The sequence below is a fragment of the Protomyctophum parallelum genome (genome assembly GCF_964188405.1).
Source record: "Protomyctophum parallelum genome assembly, chromosome: 1".
Lineage (NCBI taxonomy): Eukaryota > Metazoa > Chordata > Actinopteri > Myctophiformes > Myctophidae > Protomyctophum > Protomyctophum parallelum.
The window spans coordinates 100396858-100412076 of record NC_139697.1 but is presented as its reverse complement, the minus strand read 5'-3'; the positions used below and the strand labels follow the sequence as shown (position 1 = coordinate 100412076).

The following is a 15219-nucleotide window of genomic DNA, read 5'->3' as shown; positions in this document are numbered from 1 at the left end:
CTCAGCAACAAAAGTTCTGATACTTGAGTTTGGTCCATGAGTTTGTTACGTTGTCTGCTCGTCAGAGGTAAATAAAATAATGTGGAAAAATGTTGAGTGCAGGCATTTTCTTTATTCTGAGTGTAAAATTATAAAAATGGCCATTATGTGTGTTTTTTTTTAACTTGTGCTACCCACACGTTTAGCTGTGTTGCTCATTCATTCCACATGGTGGCGCTACCCACACGTTTAGCGGTGTTGCTCATTCCACGGATGCCTGATCCTCACAAGCTATACCGCGTTTAAAGATGACTAATCAACGATTCAAATGTTATAAAATAACAATTGTAGTTATATAGTTATAAGTGAGAAATAATGGACCAAAGTTAAGTTTCAAACTTTTGTTGCTGAGCTTATCTCTGTTATCTTAGAGTTTTCTATTTTGTTACGTTAATACAAAACATATAATAATAATAAAAAAATCTTTCAAATTGATTTGAATTGATTTAGTAGAGATATATTTATTTTATTATTGTACAAAAATATCAGTCAAAAACACGGTTAAGGGGTAGGTCCTAGGACTCTCCAAAACCAGGACCGGAATCTGACCCAAAAATCTGGCATCGATCGAACCCCCACCCAACTACCCCTCCCTCCCCTCCCTCCCCACCCTCTCTCTCGCTCTGGGTGGGTGTGTCCAGTGGGCGGGGGCTCATGCTGATTGTCCTTCAGTCGGTCGGTGGGCGGGATCACATGCCCAGGCCGCCAGCCGCCGATTGGCCCATGCAGGGCATCGTTCCCACCTTGGGAAGGTGTCGTGTGACATCATCATGTCATGTGGACATCATGACGCGTCCGTTCTCCCCCGCTGCTGCCGCCGCCCCTCCGCCGCCCCCTAGTGGGCGATATGGAAAAAAAATAATACAATATCACAATATTTTTCATATTCAGGACAGGAACCCCTGTTGGTGTTTTAAGCATTTGTTACACTTTAGCTATTGAAAAATCTACAAGCTTTCCCGGCCTGGAGGCCACCATTCTAACTGATCGCCCTAATATTAGCATTAGCTCACGCCCTTTAACTTTTCGCCAGAAACGTTAACATGTCGGGAGCGATGCGATACAAACTCTACAAATCACATCCGAACTTAATCAAGAGTGATTTCCATTTCACATTTGGTGTAAAGCTTTAGGTACGAACGAATGTTCGTACTTACCAGATAACGTCCCTATAGAGGGAGGTACAAACATGTCCGTACTTAGCAATAAAAGAGTTTAAGGTATGTAGAACTGCAAATCATACAATTTATACGGTACATCTTTGAATATCGTTATCACAATACGATATTCACCATGATACGACATTCATCACCATATGGCCCAGCCATACCTCCTCCTCCTCCTCCTCCTCCACTGCCTGGGATGAAGGCTCCTTCGCCGGCCATACCCCGAGAGCCTGGAGGCCGCCTCGATCAGCTCCTATAGGACAACAGCAGCAACAAGAGGGAAGAATTAGAGATAGACGATATTATCGGCAGCATATCAAAGTGGCCGTGCCGGCCATACATTTGCCATATCGGTATCGAGCCGATCTCAAATAATCGGAGACAATAATGTGACCGTCGATGGCTTTGTACTCGTAGAGCAGCCAGGGCATGCAGGCAGACAGACAGACAGACAGACAGACAGACAGACAGACAGACAGACAGACAGACAGACAGACAGACAGACAGACCTTCATCCTGCGTGACTCGATGCGTGACTTGTAGCAGAATTCCACCAATGCCACGAGCATGGCCAGTCCCAGCCCTCCAATCAGAATGTAGAACACGCCCGACCACGTTGCTCAGACTCAGCGCGCTCGTCTTGTCCTATCGTATTGCACAGAAGGGGGGGGGGGGGGGGGGGTGGGGGCTGAGACGCCGGCCAATCACCTGAATCGTCGTCGTCTATCGTCGTATAACCGGACGACCAATCAAACGTGGCGTTATTGATCAGGTTGCGCTTGTTTAGAGGACGATGGGCGAGGCAGGAAAGGGAACGAAGTGACGTGCTGTCTTTAGCCGACATATAAAATGATTGCTGGTTGAAGTCTTTATCGTCTAAAATGGCACAGATGCTTTCCCGGTCACAAGACTTTTTTAAAATAAATCTTCCTCCTTAAAGGGAATAAACATCATCTGTGATGTAATCTTGATGACATATATTCCCCTTTAAATAATAATAATAATACCCGATGATCATGTTTTAGGAAAACAATCACGGCACGCTTTAATTTAGCTGGGCTTTTAAATGAAGTGTGAACCTCCCACGACCTCCCCACGGGGGGCCGTTAAACAAGCGCACCCGACCGGGACAGAAATCTAGCAACTTCTCAACTTCTTCTCAACGTGTTCTGCACGTCACGTCACATGAAAATATAGACTTCCTTCATCATCACGTTCATTAATACAAATACAAATTAATGAAACATTCGTCTTTCTAAACAAGTTGCCTTTTCTTCTAAAAAACGTCATGCAAGGGCAACAGTTTTTGACACAACCATGCAGAAAATAACAGAAATGTAGGAATATTAAATTTGGTTTAAACAATTGCCTTTAACTTGTCTTATTTGGTCAATATTGTAGTATTGTTTTGGCTTTGTGTGTCAAAAAAAAGATGACCTTGTATTTGCACACGGTGGAAAGTCACATGCACAGTCATGTGACCTGTGTGAAAGTCACATGTACAGTCATGCACGTCATTATAGTCACTGTCGGGCTGAAACCTTGCATGTCCAAAAAACTGATACTTTTTAAAGGGATTGTGACATTAAAAAAAAGGTTCTGGAATTGTTCTTGTTTTTTTTAGGTTTCTAATCTCAATTGCACCCAAAAAACATGAACGTTTAACATTCAGTAGATTTTTCTGTGATCTGGGTTTTCTGCTCAAACAATTATAAATTCATATCAAATAGGGCATTCATTTCATGATAATTAAAAACTAAAAGTATAAAGAAATAGGCCATCAATTTAATGATAACACAAATGAAAAAATATATTTAAATATGGAGATGCAAGGTTTCCTGAACGACAGGAAACAGACTGAAGGAAGATTAATATTAAAATATACATTCTAAACATACATGGGCTGTTTATAGCAATGACATTCTTAATACAAATGTTGTTAGTTATTCAGTTTAACTACATCATTGATTGATTGATACTATCATTTCCTAAATAATGCATTTATTGTATTATCTTTTGTTCAATAGAATGATGGGCGGGAGACAGTGGTTCGTTATCTCATGATGACATCACAGGAGGAGGGGTTTATTCCATTCCATGACATGCACATCACTTTGTCTTTTGTAGGGGGCGGGGGAGGGGGCGTGTCTTAGCTGTCCCAGCCAATAACATGCAGTCTATTAAAAAAGAAACGGGAGGAAGAAAGGAACGTCTTGAAAGGGACGGGAGGGCGGAGTCTGTTGGTGGCGTGGGGCGGGGCTAATCGGGAGCGTTGTCACGCAGAGGGCAGTAGGGGGCAGTAGTTGACCCTCAAGAATAAAAAAAGCAGGAAGAAAATCTTAAAGTCTTTGATTCCGCGATGAAATATACAGGTTTTTACGTGATTTGAATGCAGTGAAATTGCGTTGAAGTGTGAAATATGTTGAAAGTTGCAAAATATGCGGAAACTTTTGAAATGCCAAAAATGCGGAAATTTGTGAACCTTATGGGAAATGTGCGGAATATGCAAAAAAAAAAAGTTGTGGACGATTTTATGACGTGAATATGCGGGAAGTTTGCGAAATATGCGTGGAGTTTGTGCGATTGTGCGCCCTTTTTGAAAATGATGCGATCGCATGAACGCATTTGTCTGGAGGGTCTAAGGAGGAGTGGGCGTGGTAGGGGGTGTGGTTTCAGAACTACAGTAACAGGGGACAGGAAATGCGGGGGAAGGAGACCAGACCAACACATGACCTTGGGGGTAAAGGGGACGGTAAATGGGGACGGACACGAACACGGACGGACGGACGGACAGACGACACGCGTGTCACACGCGGCGCTGTGCCGGTGCCGACGTGTCCCGTGTGGAGGAGGAACTGACCTTTCTGCCGGAGTCCTTGCTTCCACACTCGCCCTTGTCATACCACCATTTGTTTTTCAACTTGTCTAAGACGGCCTGTTCATTGAGCTTCAGGACGGCTAGGTTTACCGGTATCCTTCAGAGGGAGCGTCAAAGAGACCAACCAAAACCAAGCATGGGCGGCGTGGGGGGGGGGGGGGGGGGGGGGGAGGGGGGGGAGGTTGGAGGGGGAAATACATAAATAACATTATGCACATCCATGTTATCTTATGTTATTGTCGGTTGCGCGTTAACACGCCGCCGCCGGTCGTCGTCAGACAGACAGCAGGCAGTAGTTGGAAAATTAAAAATGAAATAAAAAGTGACTAATCGCAGTGCGTTAAGGGGGGGGGGGCGTGTCCACGGAGAAAGTTTCTTCATGGTATAAAGACGTGGTTTACTTCTTTGCCATTTTGAGCCACGAGAACCATGGTGTGATGATTGATTTATCCTCGCAGACCCAGAACTAAAGAATGTTTGTTCTGTCGTTGGATACGATTTTGTCCACAATTCCATGCTGTATTGATGTTGGTACCATTTGGAGAGATAACAGGCAAACGTTGATCAGAGTAACAATTATTCTACAGTCTCTAATTGTGTAGACTTCTTGTATTATTGCAGATGTTTAACAATAATTGTACTCTTGAGAGAGTAAAATTAAACTAAATGGACCCATAGTTAAAGATCTATATAGTGGTCCCTTTGGTTACCAACTCTCCATCCTTAGCTGGGGTGCACCTGAAACCCCCTCAAGGACCACTGATGGTCCCCGGGCCACTGGTTGAGAACCACTGGTATGAAGAGTAAAGACAGGCTGGCATGCTCCTCTTTTCCACTTTCCATTCAAAAAGTGCCAGTCATCGACGTCAAGTTTTATCGTCTGGGTTGCCGTCTGAGAATCCCGGCGATTTACGATTCAAGGGGACGCTCTTAATCCAGATCGATGTAACAGTTAGCAAGGTAAACACGAGGTAATGCATCAACTGCATAGCGATAGTAATCGTCCGAACTTCCTTTCGCCGTTGTCTCATCTCTATGCAGATGACATGACGTTTGAGCATATAATATAGCTTAGGTAACTGATAGGTTAGACGTAACTTTTCTGGACATCAATAAACGCTCCATATGCGAGCACTCTGGACATGATCTCCAAAAAGCGCTCATGAAACTCTTTCGGTGAACACCCCCCCTAAAGAAAAAAATAAGAAAAATTGTTGCAATAATAATGATGTTCGAAACTTCAGAGAAACATCAAAACTCTAAATGGAATTGAGAACAGGAATACATAAGAAAGGAAACTTGTATTTACAAAAACAAATGCCGAAACATCAAAAAGACAAACAATCACACATAAACATCGTACAGTGTTTTGCAAACAGTGTTTTTAAGTGATATGCTTTAATACTCCATCTAGCTTGGCTCGGCCTGACTCCCTACGCGCGAGATGTGTATTACTATATCACTTTGGGTAACCGGCAAGAGCTTTGGAACGACGCCAGCAAATAAGTTTGTTCCCTCTCCCGAGGCGGAATATTTGTTCTATTTTCGGGGATAGAGGCAAAGGAGGTTTTGACTGATTTTGAATGAAGTATATATATATCTTTGTTTGTTCACGAGATGGAAATTGATCCAATAAGTCGTTTGTCTTTGGAGACGAGGTGTGAGGGAGCTGCTGGTTTCGCTAGTATGAACAAATCGGGGAAAAAGAGACCCAACTGAGTCTCAGCCGTTTTCATTTTCACCTCCAGCTTAACTCTGGGAGTGCACAAACGTAACCACCTGGACCCTCAAAGCCCAATGCAGACGGACTGATGACCAGTGGGCCCCGCCTAGACCATCAACTTAAAAAATAAATAAATAAAATAATATTTCTTTATAGAATACTCCACCGCCAAAATGCTAGCGTTGCATTCCTTCGCAGAGAATGATACAATAATTAGAAAGCTAAGAGAATACTTGATGAATTGAAGGACATAATGTGTCCAGCATTAACAACAAAACTGTATGAAAAGTACAATACAAGTGTCTTGTGCCCAGTCTATGTGTTCATTAATTAAAAAAAGAAAAAAATCCACGTTTTCTTTCAAAGTTTACTTCTTAAAACACTGGACCAGGGAGTCATCGCCAAGCTGGCCTAAGTGGTGGACATTTTCTTCAAAACGAGTGGACAATGATATTACCAGCAACGCACAAAGAGCTAGCCCTGAATGACATAACCAGAACAGGTCAAATAACCATAACAGGTCAAAATAAATAGTCTCTGTGACACATCTAGGGGCCACAATCTGCATTCAAAGATTTTCCTAGAAGCTTTGTCATTGGTCGATTTGCCTGTCTGCTTCCTGATTGGTTAGTCATTGCGACCGGGATGTTTTTTCGACCAATGACACATCTTTGAATGCAGTTTGCGGCCCCTATAGTTGTGTCACAGAGACTACATTTTGGGAGCGTTCTACCCATTGCTGGCTGTCTGAATACCAAAAAAATTAAAAGGTCATTGAAATGTTTGACATATTATTAAAGCTTTAAGGGGGTTCTTGCAACTAGTACTAGTTGGACTCCTAATATGCCATAGTGTCAGTTCAGTAATGGGGTCTTATGATCAGAATAAGAACATTCTAAGGGTGTGTAAAAAATAGAAGACAAAATAAATGTGCCATGGACAAGACCCAGTCTTTGCACACGGACACATAATGGCCGTGTATGGACATCCAATCTGAGGTCATTTAAACAGAAGACTAAGCTATGGCTACTGGAAAAGGTTCCCCTATAAAGGGTCATCTTAGAGGGAAGGACAGGGACGTACATGTTGTGCTGTGTATGTAATGTTAATATTGTGATGCATTTTAACCCTCTAAGACCCAGCGTTGCTTTTTAGCAACAATTTTATTTTATTTAATTACTAAATTATTAATATTTTTTTCTGTTCTTTTTTTCACCTAAACGTCATCAGTGATGTTCATTGCAATGCCATTTCAATGCCATTGGTCATGATATTTGCATATAAATACCCCCCACAGAGGCTGAAATTCACACAGATAAAAAATGTCTGGACTAGACTTTTGACCTTTACCCTAATAAAAGTAGGTAAAATAATTGTAATATATGTTTTTTTGTGATGATTAGAATGTCTATAACATGTTTTATTCATCATTGTGAAAGATATCCCCAAAATGTAAATTATTAATTTATTATATTATTATATAATTATTATAAATGTTTCATCAAACTTATTTTTTTTATTTTTTTTTAACATATTTTTTAGTCTTAGTCCTAGTAGTACAAAGTAGTAGTAAGGTTGAAATCAATTTTTTGCAAGTAGAAATTAATGCGGGTGTTAGAGTGTTATGTATTGTTCCGCTCAGTGTGAGCGGAACAAATTAAAAATTTCACTTTACTGTGAAATCCTTGATTATAATGTTGGATTATGATTGCTTTTCTAAATAAATAAAAAAGATGACGTTTTAAACGCTAAAGAAAACGTGGAGTTTTTGGAAGTAATGAGCACATGCTTGAGCGTAACATATAAAGACACATGGATTATACTTTGAGACAGTTATATTTATGGGAGTTTCTGAACAAATCGGTTTACTGGATCCCCTATTTTCTTCCATTCATCCCTACCTTCGGCTAAACCCCACCCCAAAAAGCGACTGTCCAATGCCAATCCAAATAGTTTAGCGACCGTTGCTAAGGATGGCGCGCTTTCGTCAACCTCAAAGTTGTCAGTGTTATCTTTGCATGGCTGTGTTGTTTAACACATACATGTTGGGAAAGTTACACGACTGAGCCACCCAGGTGATGGCAATAATACGAATGACCATAGTTTTACCGTGCATTACATGAAAACTCCAGCCGTTAAGAGTTGATTGAGTTGGATACTGTCTCTCCCTCTAACATTTCCTCGTATTTCTAGTTGGTTGAAATAATGTCATGCACATTTGTCCAGTGCATAGCCTACTGCAGGCCCGGTTGACTAGATTTAGAAGACATTTTAAGGCTCTTGCTTCTGAAATGATTATATGTGGAGAAATACCGTCATTTAACACGCATCTCAATGTGTGAGAAGTTTGACAATTTGCCACGTCTCCTCTCTTAGTAACTGTTGCTAACATGCCTAAAAGGACAGGTTGGGGAGGGACTTAGCGAAGGACTAATTTTGAGGGTGAGGTATTCCTTCAAGCTAGTCAATATGTTAATTAGCATTCGCGTCATTGATAGCAGCATCGGTACAAGTCAGCATTTACCAGCGAACATCCCCGTTTTGCATTCGTAAAGATGCGACTTTTGGGACATTTCAAAGGGCTCGCGATTGCCATTTCATGGGCAAATCAGTGGGATATCCACACCTTTTCAAGGAGAAAGTGGGACATTTGGAGGCGTGAATTCAAATAGAGACGAATCAGGCACAAATAGCGGGGGGGGAAAGGGCTTTTCAGGGAACTTTCGGGGAAAGATCAGGGATCAATTGTGAAGGTACGATCTGAGTGTCTGTTTTGTGTATGGTTTTTCCTGAAGTTAAACCGTGATCGTTGCCGGTTACCCTCCCCCTTTCGGGTTCTGCCGTGGCGTTGTTTCCTGACCTTGGAGTCCCCTCCCCCGGTGCCGCACTCTCCCTTGTCATACCACCATCTGTTTTTCAATTTGTCCAACAGGCCCTGCTCGTTGAGCTTTAAGACGGCCAAGTTTACCGGATTTCTACATGAGAGGGAAGGGAAGGGGAAGGGGGGCATAGTAAGAATGAGTAAACATGAGTTGGAACCATCGTAAGAATGAGTTAACAATGACTTACGGTAACCGGGTTACTAGATGAGAGGGGGGAGCATATAGTAAGAATTACTTAACAATGATTTAACAGTGAGTCAATAATGATTTCACTGGGTTCATACATGAGAGGAAGGGATGGGGGCGGGGCATAATAAGAATGAGTTAACAATGACTTAACCGGGTTACTAGATGAAAGGGAAGGAAAAGAGGGGGGGTAGGGGGGGGGCACAGTAAGAATGAGTTAACAATGAGTTGAAAGGAAGGGGGGAGCACCATAGTAAGAATGACTTAACAATGACTTAACCCATGTAGGACTGAGGCTGAAAAAAGAAAAAGTCTTCTAAATCCTAAAAGTTTTCTGAAAAACCTACAGTATGTTTCTATGTCAGTGGTGCTCAACCTTTTTCATGTCAAGGACCCCCAGAATGATTTGCATTTGGCCGTTGACCCCCATCTGAAAATCTGTTGTTACAGGACCCGCGTACATAGGACGTCTAGCGCATCCTCAATGATACCGGGCGAGATAAGAATATTCTGATTTTTTTTGTCAGTTCGCCTTTCTGCTACCGTATGCTACGCTCTTCACTAAAATTAGCTTACCATTGATTTAGCTGTTGCCGGATCGATATACCGGCGCTTCATTTCTGCTCCTCATCCGTCTCTCCCGCGAAACGCTTTTTGGATGATATATCGTATAAATTAAAACGATCGCAATGTAAGCTAGCAATGTAAAGTAAACATTTTTAGTGGAATGTTTCCGGTTGTGGGTTTCAGAGTAAAAGCGACCAGACCACTCTGGCACCGCAGAGCTCCTATTTTGAAGAACTGTTTTAACGGGTCCGTATGGTTCCATTTGTAGACTCTCAGAGTTGAATTACAGACAGTGATTTTACGATATGGATAGGGGGTCCCAGAGATATAAATGCCATTAAATGGGGGTCCATAGACTAATGCATGTCAAACGGCGGGGGGGGGGGGGGGGTGGGGGGGTTGTTGAAATTTAACAGGTTGAGAATCACTGCTAGAGCCGTAAAGATGTTCTCTTATGGGGGTCCCCAGCGTAAAGATGTTCTCTTATGGGGTCCCCAGCGTATCTTTTCAAATGGGGGGTCCACGGGCAAATGGGTGTCAATCTGGGGGTCCTGGACATGACAAAGTTTGGGGGGAACCACTGACTTAAAGCACGTTCTCATATGTATATGGTGAAAGTATAGGGTCGCACGGTGACACCGTCTAAACTTTATTTATCATGGAGAATGGTAGAAAAGAAAACGTGAGAGAGAGAGAGAGAGAGAGAGAGAGAGAGAGAGAGAGATAGAGAGAGAGAGAGAGAGAGAGAGAGAGGGGGGAGGGGGAGAGAGAGAGGAGAGAGAGAGAGAGAGAGAGAGAGAGAGAGAGAGAGAGAGAGAGAGAGATAGAGGGGGGAGGGGGGAGAGAGAGAGGAGAGAGAGAGAGAGAGAGAGAGAGAGAGAGAGAGACTGATGTAGAGACGAAGGGATGACATGACAGACAGATTCAGGTCAGACTACTTGTTAAAGGAGAGGTGTATAAGGGGCGTTACTTGATGTCGGCGGCAGCAGCCTCCATTTTCTGGTGTTTTAGACGAGACGGAACGGACAGACAGACAGACAGACAGACAGACAGACAGACAGACAGACAGACAGACAGACAGACAGACAGACAGACAGACAGACAGACAGACAGACAGACAAGACAAGACAGGTTGAGAAACTGACAGACAGACGAACAGACAGACACAGACAAACAGGCACAATGTGTGTGGTTCTATATATTATAGGATCACAATGCAGATAAACCACAGCTTTGTGTACTTATAGCCGTGCGCTGGTTATAACAGCCGATCTACAAGCTCAACAGACAACACAAGACAGACAGACGCAGAAAGGGAGACATCAGGCAAGCAGACAGGCGGGACAGAGACATACAAAGAGACATGGGGAGAGGGTGGGAGACAGACACAAAAGAGAGACAGACAGACAGACAGACAGACAGACAGACAGACAGACAGACAGACAGACAGACATGACAGACAGACAGACAGACAGACAGACAGACAGACAGACAGACGAGACAGACAGACAGACAGACAGAGACAGAGAGACAAGACAAGACAGGTTGAGAAACTGACAGACAGACGAACAGACAGACACAGACAAACAGGCACAATGGTGTGGTTCTATATATTATAGGATCACAATGCAGACAAACCACAGCTTTGTATACTTATAGCCGTGCGCTGGTTATAACAGCCGATCTACAAGCTCATGGCGCGTTGCGGCACAGCGCTCAGCTTGTAGAGCGGCTGCTTCATTAAACTTTGTTTGAATGGGCAGCTTAACACAGACGTTCAAACGATGATGTGCTGAGTCATGGCCTTGCACCCTGTCAGATGACCTATTGATATGAATCAATGTACCCTGTTTCTGTTAATAGTTGCTATACAGTTGCTAACAATGCTATATTATTTTGGTAGTATTGTGTTCAGTAACAGTGTTAAATATATCTATATTGTGACAGTATTCATTGCTAGCTAGTGTTTGTCAGTAACAGTGTTAAATAGCTCTATAGTGTGACAGTATTCATTGCTAGAGTGTGTGTTCAGTAACAGTGTTAAATAGCTCTATATTGTGACAGTAATCATTGCTATAGTGTGTTCAGTAACAGTGTTAAATAGCTCTATATTGTGACAGTAATCATTGCTATAGAGTGTGTTCAGTAACAGTGTTAAATAGCTCTATATTGTGACAGTATTCATTGCTAGAGTGTGTGTTCGGTAACAGTGTTAAATAGCTCTATATTGTGACAGTAATCATTGCTATAGTGTGTTCAGTAACAGTGTTAAATAGCTCTATATTGTTACAGTAATCATTGCTATAGTGTGTTCAGTAACAGTGTTAAATAGCTCTATATTGTGACAGTAATAATTGCTATAGAGTGTGTTCAGTAACAGTGTTAAATAGCTCTATATTGTGACAGTAATCATTGCTATAAGAGTGTGTTCAGTAACAGTGTTAAATAGCTCTATATTGTGACAGTAATCATTGCTATAGTGTGTGTTCAGTAACAGTGTTAAATAGCTCTATATTGTGACAGTATTCATTGCTAGAGTGTGTGTTCAGTAACAGTGTTAAATAGCTCTATATTGTGACAGTAATCATTGCTATAGAGTGTGTGTTCAGTAACAGTGTTAAATAGCTCTATATTGTGACAGTAATCATTGCTATAGTGTGTTCAGTAACAGTGTTAAATAGCTCTATAGTGTGACAGTAATCATTGCTATAGAGTGTGTTCAGTAACAGTGTTAAATAGCTCTATAGTGTGACAGTATTCATTGCTAGAGTTTGTGTTCAGTAACAGTGTTAAATATTTCTATATTGTGACAGTATTCATTGCTAGAGTTTGTGTTCAGTAACAGTGTTAAATATATCTATATTGTGACAGTATTCATTGCTAGCTAGTGTTTGTCAGTAACAGTGTTAAATAGCTCTATAGTGTGACAGTATTCATTGCTAGAGTGTGTGTTCAGTAACAGTGTTAAATAGCTCTATATTGTGACAGTATTCATTGCTATAGTGTGTTCAGTAACAGTGTTAAATAGCTCTATATTGTGACAGTAATCATTGCTATAGAGTGTGTTCAGTAACAGTGTTAAATAGCTCTATATTGTGACAGTATTCATTGCTAGAGTGTGTGTTCGGTAACAGTGTTAAATAGCTCTATATTGTGACAGTAATCATTGCTATAGTGTGTTCAGTAACAGTGTTAAATAGCTCTATATTGTTACAGTAATCATTGCTATAGTGTGTTCAGTAACAGTGTTAAATAGCTCTATATTGTGACAGTAATCATTGCTATAGAGTGTGTTCAGTAACAGTGTTAAATAGCTCTATATTGTGACAGTAATCATTGCTATAGTGTGTGTTCAGTAACAGTGTTAAATAGCTCTATATTGTGACAGTAATCATTGCTATAGTGTGTGTTCAGTAACAGTGTTAAATAGCTCTATATTGTGACAGTATTCATTGCTAGAGTGTGTGTTCAGTAACAGTGTTAAATAGCTCTATATTGTGACAGTAATCATTGCTATAGAGTGTGTGTTCAGTAACAGTGTTAAATAGCTCTATATTGTGACAGTAATCATTGCTATAGAGTGTGTTCAGTAACAGTGTTAAATAGCTCTATATTGTGACAGTAATCATTGCTATAGAGTGTGTGTTCAGTAACAGTGTTAAATAGCTCTATAGTGTGACAGTAATCATTGCTATAGAGTGTGTTCAGTAACAGTGTTAAATAGCTCTATAGTGTGACAGTATTCATTGCTAGAGTTTGTGTTCAGTAACAGTGTTAAATATTTCTATATTGTGACAGTATTCATTGCTAGCTAGTGTTTGTCAGTAACAGTGTTAAATAGCTCTATAGTGTGACAGTAATCATTGCTATAGAGTGTGTTCAGTAACAGTGTTAAATAGCTCTATAGTGTGACAGTATTCATTGCTAGAGTTTGTGTTCAGTAACAGTGTTAAATAGCTCTATATTGTGACAGTATTCATTGCTAGCTAGTGTTTGTCAGTAACAGTGTTAAATAGCTCTATAGTGTGACAGTAATCATTGCTATAGAGTGTGTGTTCAGTAACAGTGTTAAATAGCTCTATAGTGTGACAGTAATCATTGCTATAGAGTGTGTGTTCGGTAACAGTGTTAAATAGCTCTATATTGTGACAGTAATCATTGCTAGAGTGTGTGTTCGGTAACAGTGTTAAATAGCTCTATTTGTGACAGTATTCATTGCTAGAGTGTGTGTTCAGTAACACTGTTAAATAGCTCTATATTGTGACAGTAATCATTGCTAGAGTGTGTGCTCAGTAACAGTGTTAAATAGCTCTATTTGTGACAGTATTCATTGCTAGAGTGTGTGTTCAGTAACGGTGTTAAATAGCTCTATATTGTGACAGTAATCATTGCTATAGTGTGTGTTCAGTAACAGTGTTAAATAGCTCTATATTGTGACAGTAATCATTTCTATAGAGTGTGTTCAGTAACAGTGTTAAATAGCTCTATATTGTGACAGTAATCATTGCTATAGAGTGTGTTCAGTAACAGTGTTAAATAGCTCTATATTGTGAAAGTAATCATTGCTAGAGTGAGTGTTCAGTAACAGTGTTAAATAGCTCTATAGTGTGACAGTAATCATTGCTATATAGTGTGTTCAGTAACAGTGTTAAATAGCTCTATATTGTGACAGTAATCATTGCTATAGAGTGAGTGTTCAGTAACAGTGTTAAATAGCTCTATAGTGTGACAGTAATCATTGCTATATAGTGTGTTCAGTAACAGTGTTAAATAGCTCTATATTGTGACAGTAATCATTGCTATAGAGTGTGTTCAGTAACAGTGTTAAATAGCTCTATATTGTGACAGTAATCATTGCTATAGAGTGAGTGTTCAGTAACAGTGTTAAATAGCTCTATAGTGTGACAGTAATCATTGCTATAGAGTGTGTTCAGTAACAGTGTTAAATAGCTCTATATTGTGACAGTATTCATTGCTATAGAGTGAGTGTTCAGTAACAGTGTTAAATAGCTCTATAGTGTGACAGTAATCATTGCTATAGAGTGTGTTCAGTAACAGTGTTAAATAGCTCTATATTGTGACAGTAATCATTGCTATAGAGTGAGTGTTCAGTAACAGTGTTAAATAGCTCTATAGTGTGACAGTAATCATTGCTATATAGTGTGTTCAGTAACAGTGTTAAATAGCTCTATATTGTGACAGTAATCATTGCTATAGAGTGTGTTCAGTAACAGTGTTAAATAGCTCTATATTGTGACAGTAATCATTGCTATAGAGTGAGTGTTCAGTAACAGTGTTAAATAGCTCTATAGTGTGACAGTAATCATTGCTATAGAGTGTGTTCAGTAACAGTGTTAAATAGCTCTATATTGTGACAGTATTCATTGCTATAGAGTGAGTGTTCAGTAACAGTGTTAAATAGCTCTATATTGTGACAGTAATCATTGCTATAGAGTGTGTTCAGTAACAGTGTTAAATAGCTCTATAGTGTGACAGTAATCATTGCTATAGAGTGTGTTCAGTAACAGTGTTAAATAGCTCTATATTGTGACAGTAATCATTGCTATAGAGTGAGTGTTCAGTAACAGTGTTAAATAGCTCTATAGTGTGACAGTAATCATTGCTATAGAGTGTGTTCAGTAACAGTGTTAAATAGCTCTATATTGTGACAGTATTCATTGCTATAGAGTGAGTGTTCAGTAACAGTGTTAAATAGCTCTATATTGTGACAGTAATCATTGCTATAGAGTGTGTTCAGTAACAGTGTTAAATAGCTCT

General features: G+C 40.4%; 1 pseudogene across 1 annotated transcript in view; it reads right to left on the bottom strand.

Moving 5' to 3' along the window:
- Nucleotides 1-1347: 1347 nt before the first annotated feature.
- Nucleotides 1348-15219, bottom strand: part of LOC310856100 (glutamate receptor 1-like) — a 130948-nt pseudogene continuing 117076 nt past the window's right edge. Inside the window, exons 16-18 of the transcript in view lie at nucleotides 4066-4180; nucleotides 1715-1850; nucleotides 1348-1458 (exon numbers count right to left, since the gene is read on the bottom strand). The product of the transcript in view is annotated as a glutamate receptor 1-like (transcript). The remainder of the gene's footprint in view (nucleotides 1459-1714; nucleotides 1851-4065; nucleotides 4181-15219) is intronic.